A 24,496-nucleotide genomic window follows, 5' to 3' on the forward strand; every position below is an offset into this window, starting at 1 on the left:
CAAGTAAGGTCTTAATCATTCAATAACCTAGTATAGCTGCCATATAAACCGATCTGGGGTCTTGACTTCTTGAGTCTAGAGTGCACAATTCTTATCCGATTTAGTTGAAATTTTGAATAACGTGTTTTGTTATGACTTCCAATAAATCTAACAAATATGGACCCATAACCTGATATAGCTACCATATAAACCGATCGTGGATCTTGACTTTTTGAGTCACTAGAGGGCGCAATTCTTATCCGATATGGCTAAGATTTTGCATGACGTGTTTCGTTATGACTCTCAATTACTGTGCCAAGTATGGTATAAATCGGTCCATAACCTGATATAGCTGCCATATAAACCGATCTTCAATCTTGACGTTTTGAGCCACTAGAGGGCGCAATTCCAACAACTGTGCTAAATATGGTTCAAATATAAATCGATCTGGGATATTAACTTCTTGAGTCTAAAGGGCACAATTAGTATTCAATTTGGCTGAAGTTTTATACAACGGCTTCTTCCGTGACCTTCAACATACATGTCAAATATGGTCCGAATCGGTCTATATATTGTGTGTCAGTTACCGGATTTCCTTCTTTGCCTCTGTAGGAGGATGTGCCTGTACCAAAGCCATCGCTTTGATGTTTGATTCGTTGGTAGAATTTCCGGACTTCATTCTGACTCCTGTACATCTCAATTCGCTCACACTCACGCTTTTTCATTTCCTTTTTCTTTCTGAGGAATAGACGTTTCTCCTCTCTACTTTTTTCCCGATATAATTTTTGGCTTTAATACCATCTCGACACTCTTGGTTGTACCATGGGTTTCTTGGAGGAGGCTTCCGGCACCCAAGTACGGATTTTGCGGCATTTGCCATGGAGTGGGCAATGGTTTGCCACTGCGCCATTATAATATCGGAACAAGGAGTGCTTTCATTAATAAGTTGGGTCAGTCGGGTGGAGTATGTTTGCAGCTTTTCAATGTCTAGCTTCCGTACAGTGTCAGATCGTACTTACCTCGCCATGTTCAAACGGATGCGAATCTTTGCTGCAATCGATGGATCGTACATCTAACACGCTGGATGAATGCCTTCCATCTATCACAACTTGATCAATTTGGTTTCTCATGTTTTGATCGAGTGACAGCCATGTGGCTTTGTGAATATTTGTATCTTGAAATCTGGTGCTTCTAACTACTATGTTTTTTGCCCCGGAGTAATCTTTTAGCCCTGGGTCGGACGTTATCACGTGGAGAATGGACTTTCCGACTGTTGGACCAAAGATGACTTCCTTTCCTATCTTCGCATTAAAATCTCCCAGAACGATTTTAATATAATGGGCGGGGCAGCGGTCATATTCCATCTCTATGCGCTCGTGGAAAATATGCTTGGTCTGCTCGTCCATGTCTTCCGTGGGGGCATGGCCACGAATTAGGCTGATGTTGAAGAATTTGATTTTTATGCGGATTTTGTGGATAGCCCCCGTCCTCCATAGTATAGCTTGAGACAAGGTGTTTCAGTCTCCGATTAAACACAAATCCACATCCAAGTTCATGCCTCCTGTTATGGCAGTTATATTATAGTTCATCACAGTGTGGTGTTGTTGTGACGCCATTCCCGGTCAATCGCACTTCCTGTAAGGCGGTAATATCTGCCTTTTACTTTTCCAATGCATCCGTCAGTGCGTACACTGCACCCTCTTTATAAAGAGTGCGGACCTTTCTGGTGCAGATACGCAAATCAAGATTAATGTGGCCCCCTTTGAGGGGGCCGTCAACATGAGAGGGATCCGTTTTTCTGTTTCTTCTTCGTTTTATCAAAGTAATTGCATCAGGTTTTCTGGGTGATAGACTGCTAACCGGACGCCTCAACCTATATTTTTAATGTTCTATAGGTGAACTCGTTGCACATTTTAGCTCTGTACCTTTAACGGGTTTAAAAGGTAGGTAGCCAGGTGACGCCCCGGGGAGGTTTGTGTCCACATTTGAGGTGAAGGAAGCCCAAGATAAGCCTGGATTTTGCCATATCAAAACCAACCCGAAAATTTGCTTGGTTTCCAACATCTCCAAGGCACCCGCTTAAACTTTTTTAATCCACTGTATATACTCTAGGTTGTGGATACCAAAGGTCGGCCCGGCCAAACTTAATGCCTTTCTACTTGTTTATCCTTTGACTTACTAAATTTCTAATATTTGTTTACTTCTTTTGTTTTCAGATATCGCAGAATGCAATCTCATCGATGGTGAGTAGTAACAAAGTTTTTACATTGAGTTTTAAAATTGAATAACCAACGACTTTAAGTTATAGTTGGGTTAGTTTAAGCTGTACCATATTTTTGCTTTTTACATCCCACTGTGTTGCAGCCACTGTCTTTACATTTCTACTGTATTTCTTTCAATGTTTGCCATCAAACACTGGCCAACATTAAATATTATCTTTTGTCGACCCGTCTTCCCTATGCCTAGGGATTAAGTGAATTTTGATTGTTTTCTTAGGAATTATACTACCAACCAACTCTTCCATCAGCATTCATCCGTCTGTAGAGACTATAGTCTACCAAACAACTATTTCTACATACCCATTACAAATTTACAAAAGTTTTTTTTTTTCAAACGTGCTTTGTTTTTCAAAACTATTGGGATGTCATTTGAGCTTTTAAGCAACATGCAACTGTTGTAGCATACAACACACCTCAATACATTTTTGGTTGATTTATCCATTAATTTTCTTTCTTGTTTTTTCTAGAAAAATCCCCTTATTTGAGGTATTTTTCGGTCTTCTTTCACATTTTGTTTTGTTTACTCAATTCAAACAGAAAGAAAGCTTTCTCGTGTTCTTATAATTTTAATAATAGAGAAAGGAAAGTGAAAGTTCATAGATTTCGTTTTGACATATGCGATTTAAATAATTTTAACCAAAAAGTCATTAACATTTGAAATTTTAGAGCTAGTCTATGATTTTGCACACACACACACACAGCTCGGTGATTTTGCACACATACACAGCACGGAGATTTTGCACACACACATGTACACAGATATAAACACGTGTAACAAATATTTGGTTTGTGTCTATGAAATTTTTTTTTTATTTTGAAGAATTTGCTTGGTAAGTGTAAATGGCAAGTGGATTTTTTTACTCTACACCATCGCATGGATATACCTACTTCTTCATTCCCTTTATAGCACCTCGAAATATTGGTCTAAGACCCATACTAAATTTCCCATGAACATTTCACTAAGGAACACAGTATACTTCTCCCATTTCTATGAGTGCAGTCCGATTAAAGTTTAACTCCAATCATAAGGGGTTTCCTTTTTTATTCCGAGTTCGAATGGCTTGCCGCATAGCGGCACCACTTAGTAGAGAAGTTCTAACATGTCAGGATACCTCACACATGTAATAAGATAGCCACCGCTAAAAATTTTTCCGATCTTCACTCTGGGATTTGAACCCAGGCGTTTGGCGTTGTAGGCGGACATTCTATCCTCAGCGCCACGGTGGCCTCCCATAGTCCCCATAAAGTATATGTAAATATTCCTGATCGTCATGACATTTTAAGTGGACCTAGCCATGTCCGTCCTTTTGCCTGTTGAAAGCACGAAACTGCTTTCGAAGCAGTACAGGTAGGAGCTTGACATTTTGCACAAATACTTCATATCAGAGTCGGTCGGTTGGGATTGTAAATGGGCCAAATCGGTCCATGTTGTGATATAGCTGCTATATGTACCAATCTCCCAATTTTAATTCTTGAGCCTCTAGAGGTCGATTTGGCTGAAATTTTGCATATTGTGCTTTGTTATGACTTCCAACAACTGTGTCAAATATGGTCTAAATTTGTTCAAAAGCCGATATAGCTGCCATATAAATCGATCTTCAGATTTGACTTATTGAGCCTCACATCGGTTTATATGGCAGCTATATCAGGTTCTATTCAGATTTACGCCATACTTAGCACAGTTATTGGAAGTGATACCAAAACACTACATGCAAAATTTCAGTTAAATCGGATGAGAATTGCGCCCTCTAGAGATCTAAGATTGGTTTATTTGGCAGCTATATCAAAAAATAGACCGATTTCAACCAAAGTAAGCGGAGTTTTTGGAAGTGATACCAAAACACCACGTGCAAAATTTCAGTAAAATCGAACGAGAATTGCGCCCTCTAGTGGCTCAAGAAGTCAAGACCCAAGATCGGTTTATATTTATAATTTGCAGTCCCAAACGACCTACACTAATAAAAAGTAATTGTGCAAAATTTCAAGCGGCTAGCTTTACAGACAAACGGACGGACATGGCAAGATCGACTTAAAATTACATGACGATCAAGAATATATATACTTTATGGGGTCTCAGACGCATATTTCGAGGTGCTACAAACAGAATGACGAAATTAGTATACCCCCATCCTATGGTGGAGGGCATAAAAAAATGCATATTCAAATGATCGAAATTTTCAATTATTCTTTTATAAGGATCAATTAAAAAAGTGATTGAAATTTTTTAAATTTTTAATTAATTTTTAATTGGATCATGGAAAACCGAATTTGCAGTTGGAGCAAAGGTCCGTGGCCACCCTTATGCAAAAAAATCCCCGCGGGGGTTCACCAAAATATTTCAAGGGTCGGGTTAGGGTGCTTATGGATTTGTTGTTGTTTTCATAGCAGTGAATTGTGCACTGAGGCGGCAGCCCTTGGCCGATGAAGGTCTCCATCGGGTTAATCCTGCACGTAGAACCGGCTGTCATATTATTGGCATAAATTTTTCGACCCTATGGGACATATAGGTCATTTATATTGTAGGGGACGAAAATTGCCTTTAATTGTGTTAAGTTAAGCACCATACTTGAAAATTGTTTAAGATTCAAATCAAAAAATCATTGAATCAATTAAGTTTTTAATTGAATATTACAAAATTTTGAAACACGACTGTAATTGAAAAAAAAATTATTGAACCAATTAATTTTTCAATTGAAAATTAAAAAATTTTCAATCACAATTGTGATTGAACAAATTTTCAGATTCAATTTAAAAATTAATTGAATCAAATAATTTTTTCATTTTTAATTTGAGCCGCAAGAGGGCGCAGTTCTTGTATGTTTTAGCTGAAATTTTGTACAACCATTTCTACGAATTTATATAAACCAATCTCCTGATTTTACTATATGAGTCCCTATATAGTCGATATCCTCACAGCTTCTACAAAAGTCGTTACTAGCAACCTTCAGTCTGTCAGCATGTTTTCCGATTAGACAGTGACCAGTCATGACGGACACAATGACTAAGATGTCTGTTCTAGCCAGTGTCAGCAAAGCGGTAGACCTCTTCAAGTCAAGATTAGGCCACATAGTTTTGGAATGCTCACAGCCCCCTCTTTGTGGCCATCTATCATTCGTTGTCCTTCGGGCCTGGTCCTGGAAACTTAGGTTACATGTCGCTAGAGGCATACCCACAGTTTCCAGTTTCCCTGGAATGTGTAGGGTAGTTCCTAGTCTCGCAAGCTTGTCATGACTCATAACAACCATGCCAAGTATGCCCCAAGTTGTAATGAGAGGTTACCACAATATATTAAGTCAAGTATTCGTAGACGAAACTATTTTCGTAGGCAATGGATCAGGCATAGAAACACAAAAAAGCTCCCGACCTAGATGGCATTAACAACAGATATCTAAGATCTCTTCCAAGGAGTTAACGGAGTTAAATTTTGAGTAATTTTATAAATGAATGTCTTAAGCTGGGATATTTTCTAGACAGTTTTAAGGAGGCAAAGGTCGTTGCCATTAGGAAGTCAAATAAACCAGCGAATACCCCGTCATCATATTGCCCAATCAGTTTGTTGTCATTTTTTAGTAAGATACTGGATATAGGCGAAATTTTGTGTGCTCTCATATAGTACCCTAAAAATAAAAATTTGGTATCCAAATTTCGGATGGGGTATCTAGGGGGGCCGCCCCACCCTAAAACCTAACAAACATATTTTCAGACCAATCACGACAATATGGGACTCAAATGAAAGGTATTTAAGATTAGAAAACGTATTTGATATCCAATTGTCGGACCAAGTGTTTGGGGACCACCCCAATCCTCAAAACACCTCTAAATCGAACAGATTTACCGACCATGGCAATATGGGACTCAAATGAAAGGTATTTATGAGTAAAATACGAATTTCATATCCAAATTTGGAAAAAAGTTTTTGGGGATCCATACCTTCCCCAAAACACCCCCCAAACAGAACTTATTTACTGACCATGGCAATATGGGGCTTAAGTAAAAGGTATTTGAGTGCGGGATATGAATCTGATATCCAGATGTGGGACCAAGTGTTTGGAGGGCCGTCCATCCCCTAGATTATACCCCAAAGAAGACAAATTTACAACCATATCAACATGGGATTCAAATGAAAGGTATTTGAAAGTAAAGCACAAGTCTGATATCAATGTTCGGTGTCTATGGGTCCACCCACCACCATTACACCACCCAAACAGGAAGTATTTGCTGACCATTGCAATGTGGGGCTCAAATAAGAGGTATTTTAGAGAAAAACACCAATCTGATGTATATTTTCAAAGCTAAATCACTGAGTGGCCGCCCCATCCCCCAAAACACCCCCGATTCCGCTCATATATGCCGACTATGGAAAAATGGAGCTCCAATGAAGAGTATTTGGGAGTAGACCTTGAAACTGACATCAAAATTCGGGACCAACTGCCTAGGGGACGTCCCACCACCATAACAACCCCCAAGTAGGAGGCATTTGCTGACCAAGACAATTTGGGTCTTCAAGATAGTGGAGCTACATATTCATAGTTTTTGAGGCCCATACCCCAAACCTGACATATTTGCTTAATAAGGGTTTTTAGTGAATGGCATTTGAGATTAGAAAACGAATTTGATATCCAATTTTGAGGCCAATGACAATATGAGGTTGAAATATATACGTTGTTGATATATTTACAGGGCTTAGTGTTTGGGGGACCACCCCTCTCCCCAAAACATACCTAAATTGGGCATATTTACCAACCATTTCAATGGGGGGCTTAAATGAAAGGAATTGGGGGGTAGAGCAAGTATTGATACCCACTTTCGCGACCAATTACTGGTCCACTTTCGGGACCAATTTAGAAAACGAATTTGATAACCAATCTAGGGGCCATGTGTTTGGGTGACGTTTCATCCTGCAAACTCCCCTCAAAATCAATCAAGACCATGTGTCTGGGGGACCGTCTCACCCCCAAAAACACCCCTAAACCAGACATCATGAGAATATCGGCCTGACATAAAGTATTTTAAGAATGGGGTACACCTTACATCCAAACTTAAATTCGTTGACCAATAAAGATAATATGGGATTCAGATAAAAGCACCTATATTGTTAAACTGTTTTTCAAGAGATATACTATTTTCGGAGCATGGTTTTTCACAAAAAAGCTCATTAATTGTCGAAAACAAATATTCCAAGAAAAATTTTGTTCCATATAAAGTAAAAGAAGGCGCAGCGGGACGGGCCAGGTCCAGCTAGTAGCTCCCATAAAAACCGATCTCCCGATTTCATTTCTTGTGCCCCTGGAAGCCTTAATTTTCATCCGATTCGGCTGAAATTCTGCATATAGTGTTCTGTTATGACTTCATACAACAATGTCAAGTACGGTCCGAATCGATTTATAACCTGACATAGCTCCCATATAAAACGATCTCCCGATTTGACTGCTTGAGCCCCTAGAAGCCTCAATTTTCATCCAATTTGGCTGAAATCTTGCACATAGTGTTCCGTTATAACTTTCAACAATTGTTTTAAGTACGGTCCGAATCGGTCTATAACCTAATATAGCTCCGATATAAACCTCCCGATTTGGCTTCTTGAGCTCCTAGAAACCTCAATTTTCATTCAATTTGGCTGACATTTTACACACAGTGTTCTGTTATGACTCTCAATAACTGTTACAAGTACAGTCAAAATAGCTCCCATATTTTAGCAGAATCCATGGTGGGGGGATCCCAAGATTTGGCCCGACCGAACTTAGCACGCTTTTACTTGCTAAGTTATTATTATTATCCAATTATTTGCAACATTATGCTTTTTCAGATTCTTAAGAGGTGGTCATGAAATCCCACCTCCCCTTAATAGTTCATCATTATTCTCATCTACTCCCCTGGGTGCTGTAAAACATGTAGTACGTATCTATTTCCACAAGTGATATGAAAAATAAAACATATAAACATATAAATATTTATGTTTATGTTATTTACCCGGTAGTGAAACTAGGCAAGATATCCGACAAATCATACGCACACTTGGCGCAAGAAGTGAGTAAGTGATCCATATGTACAAAAGTGCGAATGGCCCGGTATTTCGATATGTGTAGTACACACACACACATAGTATTTCTCATGTAGATACGGTTGAGGCTCTACACACACACACACACACACACCTACATTTACACTCGCCCATCACATTTACCAGCTCCAACTATATTTCTTTTTTATTCATATATATATTTGATTGCTTTATCAAAATTGAATAAAACAAAAATACGAACGCACGAAAAGACAGACTGACAGACAGACGGTCGCAGATTGTTCGACCAAACGATCGACATACTTACAGTGCCACACTACGAACGTCTTGTAGTGTTTTTGTTTTTTCTTTTTTTTACTCATATCTACAACACACATACTTGTGCCAACATATAGACATACACACCATCATTGTTGTTCCTATATAGTAGCTGGGAGCACGTGTAGACCAATAGAGTTCTTTGAACTCTTTGAACTCTTTGATGTAATAGCATTACACAGCCCCACCGCGCAGCGCCGCGTCACAGCACCATCTCCAGCAACAACAACTACAAGGAAAACATGACTAAAATAAATGAAATCAATTCGAGCGGATACACAAGGAAAGAAATAAAAAATTGTAACACTTTAGCTTTTGTTACTCTTTAATGCAATTTAAGAGAATGTTTTTTTTTTTTTTGGTTTTCTTTTTGACAGGGGGTAAGGTGCCATTTGAGAGCATCAACTTTATGTTGTCTTTGGTTTTACAAAATTTTACGAATGATCTCCTGTAAATAGCCCCATGGGTTCTCTTCACCCTTTGCTCTCTTTTCTTTGATGGCATGACATTCTTATACGGCCTTCTCTTAATTTAAATGTGAAATAAAATATTTGCTTTTATGGTGGCCTGCAGTTATTTGTGTATCTTTTTTGGAACGAGGGTCGTTTTAAAATTAGGGGTATGCGATAGTTGGACTATAGCATAGGCTATAGATCGAGTGCTTTGTATTCAAAGGAAACTAATAGCCTGGCGTTGGAACCTTCTTATTGGTATGATATAGTTCTGATATAGTCCCTTTGAAAACCAATCCTTTGACTCGAGTTCTTTAACCCCCTGAAAGTCTCAAAAGCCCCAAAAATCTAAATTTATTCTCGATATAGCTGCCATACAGATGTACATACAGTATGTACTCCATGGGTTGCGATGCTAACTCGTAGGTAAGTTATACCGAAAAAGTCTTTCAAACTGCCTCAGTAAGGCGCCGATGAGTCTAATGAAGGTTATAGTAGCAGAAGCTCGGCTGAAAAACAACAATGCAGTAAAATAAAACAAGATGCAAAATAGAGAGATCGGTTTATATGGGAGCTATATTAGGTTATAGTCCGGTTCGGACTATATTTGACAATTACTCCATCTGGAGGCTCAATAAGTCAAGATCCCAGATTGGTTTAAATGGCAGCTATATCAAGTTATGGATCGATTTGAACCATATTTGGCACAGTTATTAAAAGTCATAATAAAATTCGTCAAAAACGAAATAAAAACGAAATTTCAGCCAAATCGGATAAGAATTGCGCCCTCTAGTGGCTCAAGAAGTCAAGATCCAAGGTCAGTTCATATGGCAGCTATATCAGGTTATGGTCCGATTTAGACCATACTCAGCATAGAATTGCGCCCTCTAGAAGCTCAAGAAGTCGAGACCCAAGATCGGTTTATATGGCAGCTATATCAAAACATTGACCGATTTGAACCATACTCAGCGCAGTTGTTGGAAGTGATACCAAAACACCACGTGCAAAATTTTAGTCAAATCGGGCGAGAATTGCGCCCTCTAGAGGCTCAAGAAGTCAAGACCCCAGATCGGTTTATATGGCAGCTATATCAAAACATTGACAGATTTGAACCATGCTTAACACAGTTGTCACAGTTGTTGGAAGTGATACCAAAACACCACGTGCAAAATTTAGTCAAATCGGGCGAGAATTGCGCCCTCTGGAGGCTCAAGAAGTCAAGACCCCAGATCGGTTTATATGGCAGCTATATCAAAACATTGACAGATTTGAACCATACTTAGCGCAGTTGTTGGAAGTGATATCAAAACACCACGTGAATTATGGATCGATTTGATCCATATTTGGCACAGTTATTAAAAGTCATAATAAAATTCGTCAAAAACGAAATAAAAACGAAATTTCAGCCAAATCGGATAAGAATTGCGCCCTCTAGAGGCTCAAGAAGTCTAGACCCAAAATTGGTTTATATGGCAGCTATATCAACAAATGGACTGATTTGAACCATACTTAGCGCACCACGTGCAAAATTTTAGTCAAATCGGATAAGAATTGCGCCCTCTAGAGGCTCAAGAAGTCAAGACCCAAGATCGGTTTATATGACAGCTATATCAAAACATTGACAGATTTAAACCATACTTAGCGCAGTTGTTGGAAGTGATACCAAGAAGTCAAGACCCCAGACCGGTTTATATGGCTGCTATATTAAAACATGGACCGATTTGAACTATACTTAGCGCAGTTGTTGTAAGTGATACCAATACACCACGTGCAAAATCGTCCAGAGAACTTGTAATACATTGGGAAAAACATGTACAGTTCGTTTTCACCGAACTTTACAACTTTATAGAGCGTGCCACTTTTTCTGTCACCTTGTTAAGAAAATTATTCTACTTTTTTAACGAATGCTACTTTTTGTGCCACTTTTTGAAAATTTCCAACGGCAACGCTGGTGCCATGGTGGACTACAGAACTGGATGGTTTACGGAAGGACTGCAGAAAACTCTTCAACAGAGCGAAAGTTACAAGGCCATCGCACCATTGCGACGTCTGTAAGGCTGAGCTAATAAAATACAAGGTCGAGCTGAGAAAGGCTCACACCAATCCTGGGTGGAATTCTGCAACTCCTTGGAGAGCCTTGAGGCCTCAGATGTATGCCTCAAGGCTAAGGCAAATCCTATCCTCGAGACCTATTACTATGGGACATATGAAGAAGTCAGAGATTTCATGGACAATGTTAAGTGAGGAAACACTAGAACTAATCATTGACCCAGACTTCCCGGGAAACTCTCCAACGTAGGACCTGGCGTCAGAAGACGTTGTCACTGGTATGCATTCGTCGAAGGTTGTTAGGGAAATTGTGTCTGAGCCGAAAATCCTTTGGGCGATTAGAAGTCTCGACTCCTTTAAGTCGCCAGGCCCTGTTGATGTATTACCGGTTGAAGTACAAGCTGTGTCCTGTGGATTGGAGGGACACAAAGGTAATTTTCATTCCAAAGGCAGGAAATGTGTACAGTACGAAAGCGAACACTTTTCGACTAATAGGGCGTCGTCCTTCATGCTGAAGATTTTTGAGAGGCGGATAGAAGGACATCTTAGGTTGAAGATCCACCGAAAGAGCCATTCACGACCTAGCCGTCTACATAGAGGGTTCTCTTGCTGTCAAGGAATATACAATGGTAGCGTTTCTTGTCATTGAAGGTGCTTTCAATAATGTAAAACCGACATCAATCATGAAGGAGTTGGAGTTTTTTTGGAGTTTAACACTATCGTAAGAAAGTTTATTAAAAACTTACTTACTAAAAGATGCATTACGGTAGGCTTGGGATCTGTGGATCTAAAAAGATGGATTAGCAGAGGAACAACTCAAGGAGGTGTACTGTTTCCTCTACTTTGGTACATAGCTATTAACAATATAATATTGTCTCTGGAAGAAAAAGTGTCAAAGTGGACGCGTATACTGATGACGAGGCTATTGCGGTTAGGGAAAAGTTTTCCAGCACTCTAAGAGATATACTTCAGAAAGCTCTACGTGCCACATCAAAGTGGTCAACCGAAAATGGCCTAGATGTAAATCCGTGCAAGGCAGAAGTAGTTCTTACCAACAGGAGACACAAGTTGCCTACAGTAGCACCTGTCTCCTTGGGAGGAGAGAATGTTCCATTTACATAAAGCGCAAAACACCTGGGTGTTTTGCCGGGTAGGAAGATGAACTTCAACTCCCACATTTTGGAGAGGGCAAAAATGGCAAATCTTGACCCACACATCTGCTAGAGAGCCATTGACAAAAGTTGGGGGTTTCAACCGCGTGTCATGCACTGGGTATATACTGCAGTTGTCAGACCTTTAATGTTATATGGTGTTGTGGTCTGGTGGACGGCGATTCAAAAGTCCACCTACTGTTTAATACTCAACCGGATCCAAAGGATGGCTTGTTTGTGCATTACAGCCGCACTGAGGACGACACCATCTGATGCAAAGAGTTTAATGCTACATCTTATGCCTCTGGACATTGTGGCGAGACAAATTGCTACGACCACAGCTGTGTGGCTAATGGAGCTTTCTCTTTGGTCATGTAATGGCTACGTACACTGTGTTATCCTTGATGCAATGTCCGGTGTTCCATATAACTATTCTTCATAGAACCGATTGGAACTACAATATCCCTGGTAATAGAAGTTAGAATATTGCGGTTTTTGTCTGAACGGTCAAATGGCCGGTCCAAAGATATCTATGTGGGGACAATTGACTCTACATAGACAAAATGTAACATGCAAATTTAAAATGCACTATAATATCTTATGATTTAGCCATTCCAAGATTACTGAAAACCGGTACAATCGTAGTGTGGTATTGGTCTTTCTTTCTGCAGGGTAGGGATCGTCAATGTAAACTTTTGTATATAATTTTTATTTAGAACTAGGCGAACCGGGACCGTTTCGCTGCGCCTTCTTTAACTCTCTAATATTTATTTTGGGTTGGGACACTTTGCCCTGAATGCGGATATCGAATTCGTGCCATTGTAGCCAGTGACGCAGAACGCGTTCGAATATCGGACAAAGCGGTATTTATCCCCTCTTTATGTTGGCGACATTTGTGGGGTACAATGCCATGCATGGTAATTTAAAAAATTTTCCCCAAAAAAGGTGTCGCACTGCGGAACGCCGTTCGGACTCGCCTTAGAAAAAGGTCCCTTATCATTGATTTTAAACTTGAATGGGAAAGCACTCAAAATACCAAATTCGTTTTTTCCTCTCAAATACCTTTCATTTGTGTTCAGTTTTGTCATAATGGGTCAAATAACCAATTTGACATATATTTAGTAGGAAAAGCGCCGCCTATATTTGAACGCAAATTTTAAAGTAATATTCGTTAACTACTCCCTAATACCTTCCATTTAAATTCCATATAGCCATAGTCGGCTAATATGTCAATTTAGGGGTATTTGGGGGTGGACGACCTTTAATTTCTTGGACCTAATGCTTATGCCATATTTGTAATCCACTGCCTAAAACTTTTCATTAGAGTCCCATATTGACATTAACTTCGAATATATCTGTTAAAAGGAGTTTAGGGGTTGGGGGAACCCAAATTTTAATACGATATTCGTTTTATGGTCTCCAATACATTTTATTTAGTACCTTTTTTTGTGCCCATCGGACCACTTTCGGATATGGGTGGCGTTTTTGAGGCAAGGGGGAGAGTCTGCCTCCATCTGATATCTAAAAATTATATAGCCGATGTTTCCTTCCAGACAAACGTACACAATCTAAGAAAATGTTAAGAAAATCGATTCAGCTATGTATCATATAGTCATAATGGGTCTAATGGCGTTTTTGAGGGTTGGCGTGAACTCCTATACTTCGATCTGATTTTGTATGCCAGATCCAAAATCTACCCCCAAGTACCTTTTAGTTGAGCCCCATATTGAAATGAACGTCCAATATGTCGGTTTGGGGGAGTTTTGTGGTTGGGGCGACTCGAACGGTACTTAGACGCAATTTCTAATACCATATTCGTATTCTACTTTCCAGTACCTTTCATTTGATACCAATATTGTCCCGATCAGCCCACTTTTTATTTTGGGTTGTGTTTCTGCCTTAAGGGGAAGGGTGCGTCCCCCTTCCGATAGCCAAAAATTATATAGCCTATGTTTCCTTCCATACCAACCTACACAATATGCGAAGATTTCGAGAAAATCAGTTCTGCCATATTTCAGTCCAAACAAACCGAGTCCCATATATCTGTGATTGGCTAAAGTGCCCATTTTGGGGCGCTTTGTGGGGGTGGTGTGACCCCCTATACTTCGAAATGAATTTGTGTGTCAGATTCGTTATCTACTCCCGCATATTTTTCATTTGATACCCATAATGTCCTTATCGGTCCACTTTTGATTGTGGGCGGTGTTTTTGGGTTAACGGTGGAGGGTCCATCCCCTTCCGTTATCAATAAAGTATGAAGCCTATTCCTACCTCGTGATCATATTGGTAATCTACTCCTGAATACCTTTCATTTGAGTCCCATATTGTCATGATCGTCAAATAAACCTATTTTAAGGGGTTTTGGAGCTGGGGCGGCCCCTCAGGTACTTGGACCCAACTTTTATTACGAAATTCGTACGCTACTCTTGAATACCTTTCATTTGAATCCCATATTGTCCCGATCGGTTAATTTTTTGATTCAGGTGGTGGTGGTGTGTTTAGGATAAGGGGAGGGTCCGCCCCCCCCTTCCGATATCAAAAAATTGTATAGCCTAAGTTTCCTTCCAGACCAACCTACTAATTGGTTCAGCCGTTTTTGAGTCTATACGAAACAAACAAATAATACAAACAAACACAAATTGATTTTCATTAAATCTTCACAAATGGTAGAGTTTGGCCACCCTAGTGATGAGAGGGTACTCCCCCTTCAAAAATGCAAGATTTCGGAGGTGGTTGTATCAGTTTATGCGACATTGTGTGTACCCCCTCATGGTAACCTAAAAACTAAATTGAATTAAACTTTGGGGCCAAATAACGTTGGAGGACGCCCTACCCCAAAACCCACCGAAGCGGACTTGTTTACCGATTGGAACAGTATGGGCATCAAATGAAAGGTATTTGACAGTAGAGTACGAACTTGATATATTCATCTGACTCAAAGTGTCGGGGAACCCGCCCAACTCCAAAATCCACCCAAATACCGATTGGGACAACATGGGATATGAAAAACAATTGGAAGTTGAATACGAGACTCATAAAAAAGTTTGGAGCAAGTACCAGAGGGGACGCCGCTTCCCAAAAACTATCCCCAAACGGATATGTGGGCCGATCGGGATTCAAACGAAACGTGCTTGAAAGTAGAATACGAAACTCATACGCTTCATTACAGTGTTGCCTCATTACAGTGTTGCTTTCGTTCCTAAATGTTTCAACTGGCAACCCATCGGCTCCTGCTGCCCTAGTAGTTTCAATTTTAAATTTTCATCTCTATTCGCTTAAAATTTTCCGCCTTATTTTCCTGAACCCCTTAATAATAGCTTTGACAAATCTTGTTTTGCTCTTGGTCTTCCTGCACAAAATATGTGATTGCAGATGACGATTTTGGCCAACATGTTGGCTGTGCCCTGGAGCAACTGCTGCTGCTACAGCTACAGCTACTGCTGTTGCAGTTGCATTGTTTTTATGTTTCGTTTCCATCAATTCGTGGGACTGTTGTGCTGTTGTCGTTGGTGGTGATGGCTATGACGATGCCGATGCGGATGCCTGCCCTCCAAGTCTTGTAAATGGGAATGCATTTTTTCTTACTTCCCACTCTTAGGCAGTATTACAAATTTGTTGTTGTTTTAGTATATTTTTTTTATTATAGCCTGGGTGTTGATGATGGCTTTGGATGTTGCTGCGCACTGCTCTTGGAGGTTTGCTTGCCTGTTCCATTTGTAACCAGTTGTCAATGTAGCTGCTGTTGCTGCTGCTGCAGCTGATGTCGCCAACTACGCTGGATGTTCCTTCATGCCTTTGTAAAATCAAGTCGGTCGTTGGAGTATCTCTTAGTACCTTGTCTTTGGCCCCTCTGTATGCCACCTTATGATATACTAAGAGTGCTGCCACTTTCATCTGCTGGCCCATCTCCAAGAGCATTGCGGACAACAGCATTGGCAGCAGCAACAGCAGCCGCATTACAACTTCTCCCAGGCAGACTGGCAACTTTTTTTCCCCATATCTCGGTTGCTCTTGCGTTTTTTTTTTTCGTTTTGTTTTGTGTGTGTTTTTTTTTTTATTTTGCTGTTTTGTTGGTCTTCACTACATCATGGAAGTAAAAAGTTCATTCAACCTCGCCCCAGTGAACTTAGTTGAGGTTATTTTTACACTATGCCCCGCTTGAGAAAGCCTCCCCTTAAGTTACGACCATCTTCGTAGATGGTAGACAAATCCAAACCAAAATAGACACAGCAACAGCAGCAACTTCCCCAAACACAACAACATGCCATGGTTGTTGTCGTTGTGAGCCCCCCTAGAGGAAGAGGAAGAGGAGGAAGAGAAACTAGTAAATAACTTAGGAACACTACCACAATCGGGCTAGGTTAGAGGTAGAGCAGAGTAGGTATCTGCAACTCGTATCTGGCAGCAATAACAAGCAATTCAGCTGGGCTAGTCACTGTTAGTGGCTCTAGCCGTGGTTGGGTCGACAGCATCAGCATCAACATCAGCATTACATTCAACATCATTATGTTCAAGCCAGGCTTTCAGTCATTTTAGCCAGGCTATTAACATCATCACATATCACAGTGGGGGGATTTCGATTTGGCTTTTGGGTGATAATTCCAAGCGGTTTGTTGGAAATATTTTTGGCTGGTATTGCACAAAGACGTGAGTGGTCAGTTCTTCAGTTCATTGACTTTTGGAAATGGAAAGACTAGGAACATAACCTACATTAGGGTAGCATAGGAATGTTACATAGGTGAAAGTTGTGTATATTTCCTTTAATTTAAGCGCCGTAACTTATGGTCAAAAATAAAGAGATGAGCAATTGCAAGGAAACTCTATGCATTTTGTTGTCAAGCCATTTTCCCATGTTGTAAAGCATTGGGATTGATTTAAAAGCGAGAAAACGCAGTGACATTGATTGACGTGTAATGAATGGCGTTAATTTAACTCATTGGATTGATGTAAAGCCGATTATTCATGGCTGCAAGGCAATGAATGCTATGTACACTGGCCACAGAATTACCGAGGGCCAGTGCCGAACCCAAATAATTCGTTTGAAGAGATCTATCAATGAAAAATTAGCAGAATATTCCATCAGGTACGAGGTTTAAATCCAATGGTGCCACCAGCCCATAAACCGCACCAAACTATGATTTTTTTTGGATGCATTGGTAGCTCTTTCAATAGATCTGGCCCATCTTCACTCCAAAATCGACAATTCTGCTTATTTATTGGGTTGCCCAAAAAGTAATTGCGGATTTTTCATATAGTCGTCGTTGACAAATTTTTTCACAGCTTGTGACTCTGTAATTGCATTCTTTCTTCTGTCAGTTATCAGCTGTTACTTTTAGCTTGCTTTAGAAAAAAAGTGTAAAAAAAGTATATTTGATTAAAGTTCATTCTAAGTTTTATTAAAAATGCATTTACTTTCTTTTAAAAAATCCGCAATTACTTTTTGGGCAACCCAATACGTATCCATTGAGCCAAAAATGAGCTTCGTCGTAAAATGGAAGAAACGCGCGATGAACTTAGAGCACGCATTTTGATAATAAAACCTGCAAGGAAGGACAAAAGTCGAGCGGTACCGACTGTATAATGCCCTACACCAATTCTCAACCAATTTTGATGGACCTCGGCGGATGTTTTCAGATGGGTTATTAAATAATCCCTATCAAATTTATAGCAAATATGTTCAAACTGTAACAAATACGGTTGACAAATGACAACATTATTGCAAATTGCACAAAATCTGAGGAACATATATATGGCAGCTATATCTAATTCTGAACCGATTTCGAGCAAACCTCTCAGATATTGTGGATCAGTCAGATCAGTCGTCGAGGAAAGCGGCGTGCAAAATTTTGGCAAGATTTGTCAATAAATGCGTTTACAGTGACTCTTGGAGTAAAAATCGGGCGATATACATATATGACATATATATCTAAATCTGGGCCGATTTCTATTAAATTCACCAGTAATGTCGAAAGTCATAAGGAAATCCTTCCTGCCAAATTTCGAGAGAATCGGTTAACAAATGAGCACTTTATTGCAATATCTCTCAAAATGGGACGAACATATATATGGGAGCTATATCTAAATCAGAACCGATTTCGAGCTAACTTCATAGATATTGTGGTAGTCGTCGAGGAAAACGTTGTACAAAGTTTTGGCAAGTTTGGTCAATAAATGCGTTTGCTGTGGCTCTTGGAGTAAAAATCGGGCGATATACATATATGACACCTATAACTAAATCTGGGCCGATTTCTATGGAATTCACCAGTAATGTCTAAAGTTATAAGAAAATCCCTACTGCCAAATTTCGAGAGAATCGGTTAACAAATAAGCACTTTATTGCAATATTTCTCAAAATCGGACGAACATATATATGGGAGTTATATCTTATTCTGAACCGATTTCGAGCAAACTTCTCAGATGTTGTGGTAGTCATCAAGGAAAGCTTTGTGCAAAATTTTGGCAAGATGGGTCAATAAATGCGTTTACTGTGACTCTAGAGGTTAAAATCGGGCCATATATATATATATATATATATATATATATATATATATATATATATATATATATATATATATATATATATATATATATATATATATATATATATACGTGAGAGCTATATCAAAATCTGTACCGATTTCTCTGATATTCGCCAGAAATGTCGAGAGTCAAAAGAAAATTCTTCCCACCTAATTTCGATAGAATCGGTTGACAAATGGCCATTTTATTGCAATATTAGTCAAAATCGGTCAAAGGTATATATATGGAATCTATATCCAAATCTGAACCGATTTTTTCCAATTTCAATAGGTTTCGTCTGTACGCCAAAAAATGTATTTGACAAATTTGAAGACTATCAGATGAATATTTTGACCTGTAATTTGTGCACAAATTAACATGGATAGACGGGCAGACAGACAGACAGACAAACGGACATAGCTAAATCGAATCAGAAAGTGTTTCTGAGTCGATCGGTATACTTATCAATGGATCTATCTCTCTTCCTTCTAGGTGTTACAAACAAATGCACTAAGTTATAATACCCCGTACCACAGTGGTGGTGTAAGGTATTATTACACTATACAAGACACTGATACTATCCGTGCTGTTATATGGATCCGAATCATGGGTATTTGCGAAAGCAGGTGAGGCAGTACTTGGAGTGTTTGGGAGAAAAATCCTTTATAAAATATATGCATCAGTTTGCGTTAATGGAGAATATAGGCGTCGTATGAACCACGAGCTGTATGAGCCTACGACGACGATAGCATAGTAAAACGCGTCACAGTACAAGCTTTGCGTTGGGGGGGCCATGTCGTCGGAATGGAAGAAGAAGCTCCAGCAAAGAAATCTTTCGAAGGTGACCATAAAAGAAAACGCAAAAGGGGAAGACCAAAATTTCGATGAAGGGACCGAGTGTATAGCGATATTTCAAAACTGGGTGTCAGAGTTTGGAGAAGTAGCGCAGAAGAAAGAGGCGCTTGGACATCTTTTCTACGTTCGGCTAGAGGAATAGAGCAGTTTTCTGTAATGGTCAATTAAAGTAAGGCAAGATAATCAGTATCAGTATCGAATATTGTTTATTTCGGACAGTTAAAGAAGTGCTGGAATGGCTAAGATATAATGTCATTACAACGATTGGCACAAATATCTTCTCAGACAGCGACTAAATCCCTGAAGAATGTATTTCTGAACACAAAAACCCCCCTCAACTGTGGCAGATCTCCTAACGAGATGGCTGAACAGTTCAAAATTCAGCGGTTCTGGATGCAGTGCTTTAGAGATATCCCAAAGAATTGTGAATCAGACGAGCTTGCGAGACTAAGAGCATCCTTACATGCAAATGCAAATTTTACCCATGAACATTCCACTAAGGAACAGGGGCAAACTTCTCACATATCAATGAGTGCAGTCCGATTCAAGTTTTAAGCTCATTGATAAGGGGCCTCCTTTTTATAGCCGAGTCCGAACGGCGTGCCGCAGTGTGACACCTCTTCAGAGAGAAGTTTTACATGGCGTTGTACCTTACAAATGTTGCCAGCATTAGGAGGGGAAAACCACCGTTGAAAATTTTTTTGTCTGATGGTCTCGCCAGGATTCGAACCCAAGCGGACATGCTAACCTCCAGGAACTTCCTTACATACTCGAGGGAAACTTAAATCTGTTGGAATGCCTCTAGCGACATGTAACCTAAGTTTTCAGGACCAGGCGCGAAGGACAACGAATGATAAATGGTCACAAAGAGGGGGCTGTGAGCATTCCAAAACTATGTGGCCTAATCAAAACTTGAAGAGGTCTACCGCTTTGCTGTCACAGTCATTGCGTCCGTCATGACAGGTCACTGTCTAATCAGAAAACAGGCTGACAGACTGAAGGTTGCCAGCAACAACTTTTCCAGAAGCTGTGAGAACATCAAAGAAGAAGAGACTGAAGAACACCTACTGTGTGTGTGTCCCGCATCGGCATTCAGAAGGAGTTTTACTTTAGGTTCTCATTTCTTTGAAAAGCTGTCTGATTTAGCGGATGTGAACATTCGCAAGTTATTGGGCTTTTTAAAGCGATCTGGATGGTTCAACGGTATGAACTTTGAAGGCTTTTTATTTTTTCTCGTCCTGTGATGGACGAAAACATCTAATTGAGTCTGATGGCAGACTGCCTTACCTAACTTAACTCTTGATCGGACAATATCTTGATATAGACCGATAGACCGATGTTAGCCCTTATCTATGGGCCTTAGACCCCAGATGCGTAGAAGCCTCATTTATTACTGAAATTTGACACAAAGAGCTGTGTAAGACCTTTCCTCGTTAGTGCAGAGTGTAGTTCAGATCACTATACTTTATATAGACCTTATTTGGATCATATTTGAGTATAGCTGCCATGTAGGCCCATCTCCTTATTAAGGGTCTTTCACCCATAAATGGTTTATTTATTACCTGATTTTGCTGAATGTTGGAACAGTAAATTGCGTTAGAATCTTTAAGTTCGTGCTGGGTTTAGGATAGATCAGACCTTTATTTGATATAGCTGCTATACATAGTTCATTTTCATCAGATTTCGTTGAAATTTGGCTAATATATCCAAGGCTTAATGTGAAAATGGCCCAACTCAATTTTTTCCAAATTGTAGTTTTTTGTTTATTCTGGAAGTCAATCAATATCCGATGCAACTTCCCTCAAAATTTCAGGTAGATACAATTAGAAATGACGAATGTATAATGATTTCAAAAAAAAGGCCTGAGTCAAGTTTTTCCCTACTCCCGAAAAAAAACCAAAAATTTAGTTCGCTTTTTTTTATTTTTTGTGAAAGGCAAATGTCAGATGCACCTTGCCTCAAGTCCAAAAAAGGCCTATGTCAAGTTTTTCGTACTCCTGAAGTCGAGCTCAGTACATCACCACTATGGTACAAGGTATTTTAACCCTATGCATTTGTTTGCCACACTAAGAAGGAGAAGAGCTAGATCCATTGATAAGTATACCGATCGGCTTAGACTCACTTCCTAATAAGATTTAGGTATGTCCGTCTATCTGCCTGCTTGTCCATGTTTTCTTGTGATCTAGGTACAGGTCGCATTTGTTGTCCGATTGTCATGAAATTTTGCACAAGTCTCTTTTTAGGTCAAAGCACAAACGCTAGTGTTTTTCAAAAAACTCGGATCAAATTTAGATATAGCCCTCATATATATCTTTCACCCGATATAAAGGACTTAGTCGCCGATTTTTATCCGATCTTTACAAAATTTCTTCTCTTTACAAAACGCCTTCTCTGAGGATAACCAAATCCGCATCGTTTGGGTGCCGGGCCATAACGGAGTAAGGGGAAATGAAAGGGCAGACGATTTGGCGGTGAAGGCCAGAGGACTGCCGTCAATAAACTTGGTTTACCCGAAGCCTTTCGGGACGACGTAGTCTGAGTTAAGGGAGTGGGCGATGAATGCGCATGCAACACTGTGGACTAGCTAAACGGTCAGTAGGACGGCGAAAATCCTATGGGGGGATCCAGATCGTGAGAGGACGAGGCAATTACTGAAGGGAAGGAAGAAGGAGGTGAGTATAGCTATTGGTATCATAACGGGACACATAGGACTACGAGCTCACTTATGTCAAATCGGTGCGGCAAGTGATAGCATGTGTAGAGCAGGCGGGGAAGATGATGAGACGTTGGAGCATTTCCTTTGTCATTGTCCGGCTTTTGCGTCCAACAGATACCGGCACTTAGGTGGAGACACAATATCAGACATGAACCAACTTAGGGGAGTGGTACTCAAAACAATTAAGGATTTTGTAAGTAGCACAGAATTCCTAACTTAGAATTTTCTTTTAAGAGGTTACTTTATAGTTTTTAGAGCGCACAACAAGCCGATTACTGGCTCTGGTGTATATCCATAGTGGCATGAGGCGAATTAATATCTGTGCCCTCTTTTCAACCTAACGTAACCTAACCTAACCCTAACCTAACCTAGAATGACATGTTATATTTGACATTTCAATACGAGTACAAAATTTCATAAAAATCGGCTCAGATATCTTTCATCCGATATGGCCTTTTAAGGCAGTAGTAGCCACAATTGTGGTCGATCTTCACAAAATGTAGCACGATATGTTTTATTTGACGTCTCAATATGGGTGCGAAATTTCATTAAATCAGATCAGATATAGGTATAGTTCTCATATATATCTTTCAGGCGATATGATCTTTTAAAGCTGTAGGAGCCACAATTTTGGTACGATTTTTAAACAAATTTTTTACTAGATGTTTTATTTGACGTCACAATACGTTTACAAAATTTTATAAAAAATCGGTTCAGATTTGGATATAGCTCCCATATATATATTTCATATAGCCCTTTAAACCTTTTTAAATGTTTTCTTTTTTATACCAACCGCCATAAGATGGGGGTTTACTAATCTAGTCATTCCGTTTGTATCACCTCGAAATCTCGTCTAAGGCCCCCGTAAGTATATATACTCGCAAAGTAAAGCTAGCCGCTTGAAAATTTGCACACATACTTAATATTAATGTAGATCGTTATGGACTGTAAATGGGCCATATCGGTTCAGATTTGGATATAGTTCCCAGGTAAACCGACTGTAAGACGAAAATGTTGTCCGATTTGGCTGAAATTGCGCATATAGTGTTCTGATATGACTTCCACCAACTGTTCTGATATGACTTCCACCAACTGTTCTGATATGACTTCCACCAACTGTACCAATTACGGTCCAAATCGGTCTATAATCTGATATAGCTCCTATATAAACCGATCCCGTGATTTGACTTCTTGAGCCCTTACAAGCCACAGATTTGGCTGAAATTTTGCATTTAGTGTTCTGGTATGACTTCCAACAACTGTGCAAAGTACGGTCCAAATCGGTCTTTAACCTGATTTAGCTTCCATATAAATCGATCTCCCGATTTGACTTATTGAGTCCTTACAAGCCGCAGTTTCTGTCCGATTTGGTTAAAATTTTCCATATAGTGTTTTGTTTTGATTTCCAACAACTGTTCCAAGTGGGGACGAAATTGGCCGAAATTTTTGTCTAGTTTGGCTGAAATTTTGCATGCGATGTCCTGTTATGACTTCAAACAACTGTTCCAAGTGCGGTCCGAATCGGTCTATAACCTGATATAGCCCCCATATAAACCGATCTCCCGATTTGACTTCTTGAGCCCTTACAAGCCGCAGTTTTTGTCCGATTAGACTGATATTTTGCATATAGTGTTTTGTTTTGATTTCCAACAATTGTTCCGAGTGGGGTCCAAATCGCTCTATAACCTGATACAGCTCCCATATAAACCGATCTCCCGATTTGACTTCTTGAGCCCTTACAAGCCGCAGTTTTTGTCCGATTAGACTGATATTTTGCATATAGTGTTTTGTTTTGATTTCCAACAATTGTTCCGAGTGGGGTCCAAATTGCTCTATAACCTGATACAGCTCCCATATAAACCGATCTCCCGATCTGACTTCTTGAGCCCTTACAAGCCGCAGTTTTTGTCCGATTTGGCTGAAATTTTGCATATAGTGTTCCGTTTTGATTTCCAACAATTCCAACAACAACAAAGTGGAGTCCAAATCAGTCTATAACATGAAATAGCTCCCATATAAACCGATCTCCTGATTTGACTTCTTGAGCCCATGGAAGCCGCAATTTTTGTCCAATTTGGCTGAAATTTTTCACATACGTTCTGTTACGACTTCCAACGAATGTGCCAAGACATCCAAATCGGTCAATAATGATATAT

General features: G+C 39.7%; 1 long non-coding RNA gene across 1 annotated transcript in view; it reads left to right on the forward strand.

Annotated features, from left to right (window-relative positions):
- Positions 1–2,193: 2,193 nt before the first annotated feature.
- Positions 2,194–24,496, forward strand: part of LOC106085706 (uncharacterized) — a 234,342-nt gene continuing 212,039 nt past the window's right edge. The window contains exon 1 of the long non-coding RNA XR_001221009.2: positions 2,194–2,222. This is a non-coding gene — a long non-coding RNA (uncharacterized LOC106085706). The remainder of the gene's footprint in view (positions 2,223–24,496) is intronic.

The sequence above is a fragment of the Stomoxys calcitrans genome, chromosome 2 (assembly GCF_963082655.1).
Source record: "Stomoxys calcitrans chromosome 2, idStoCalc2.1, whole genome shotgun sequence".
In the NCBI taxonomy this organism is placed as follows: domain Eukaryota; kingdom Metazoa; phylum Arthropoda; class Insecta; order Diptera; family Muscidae; genus Stomoxys; species Stomoxys calcitrans.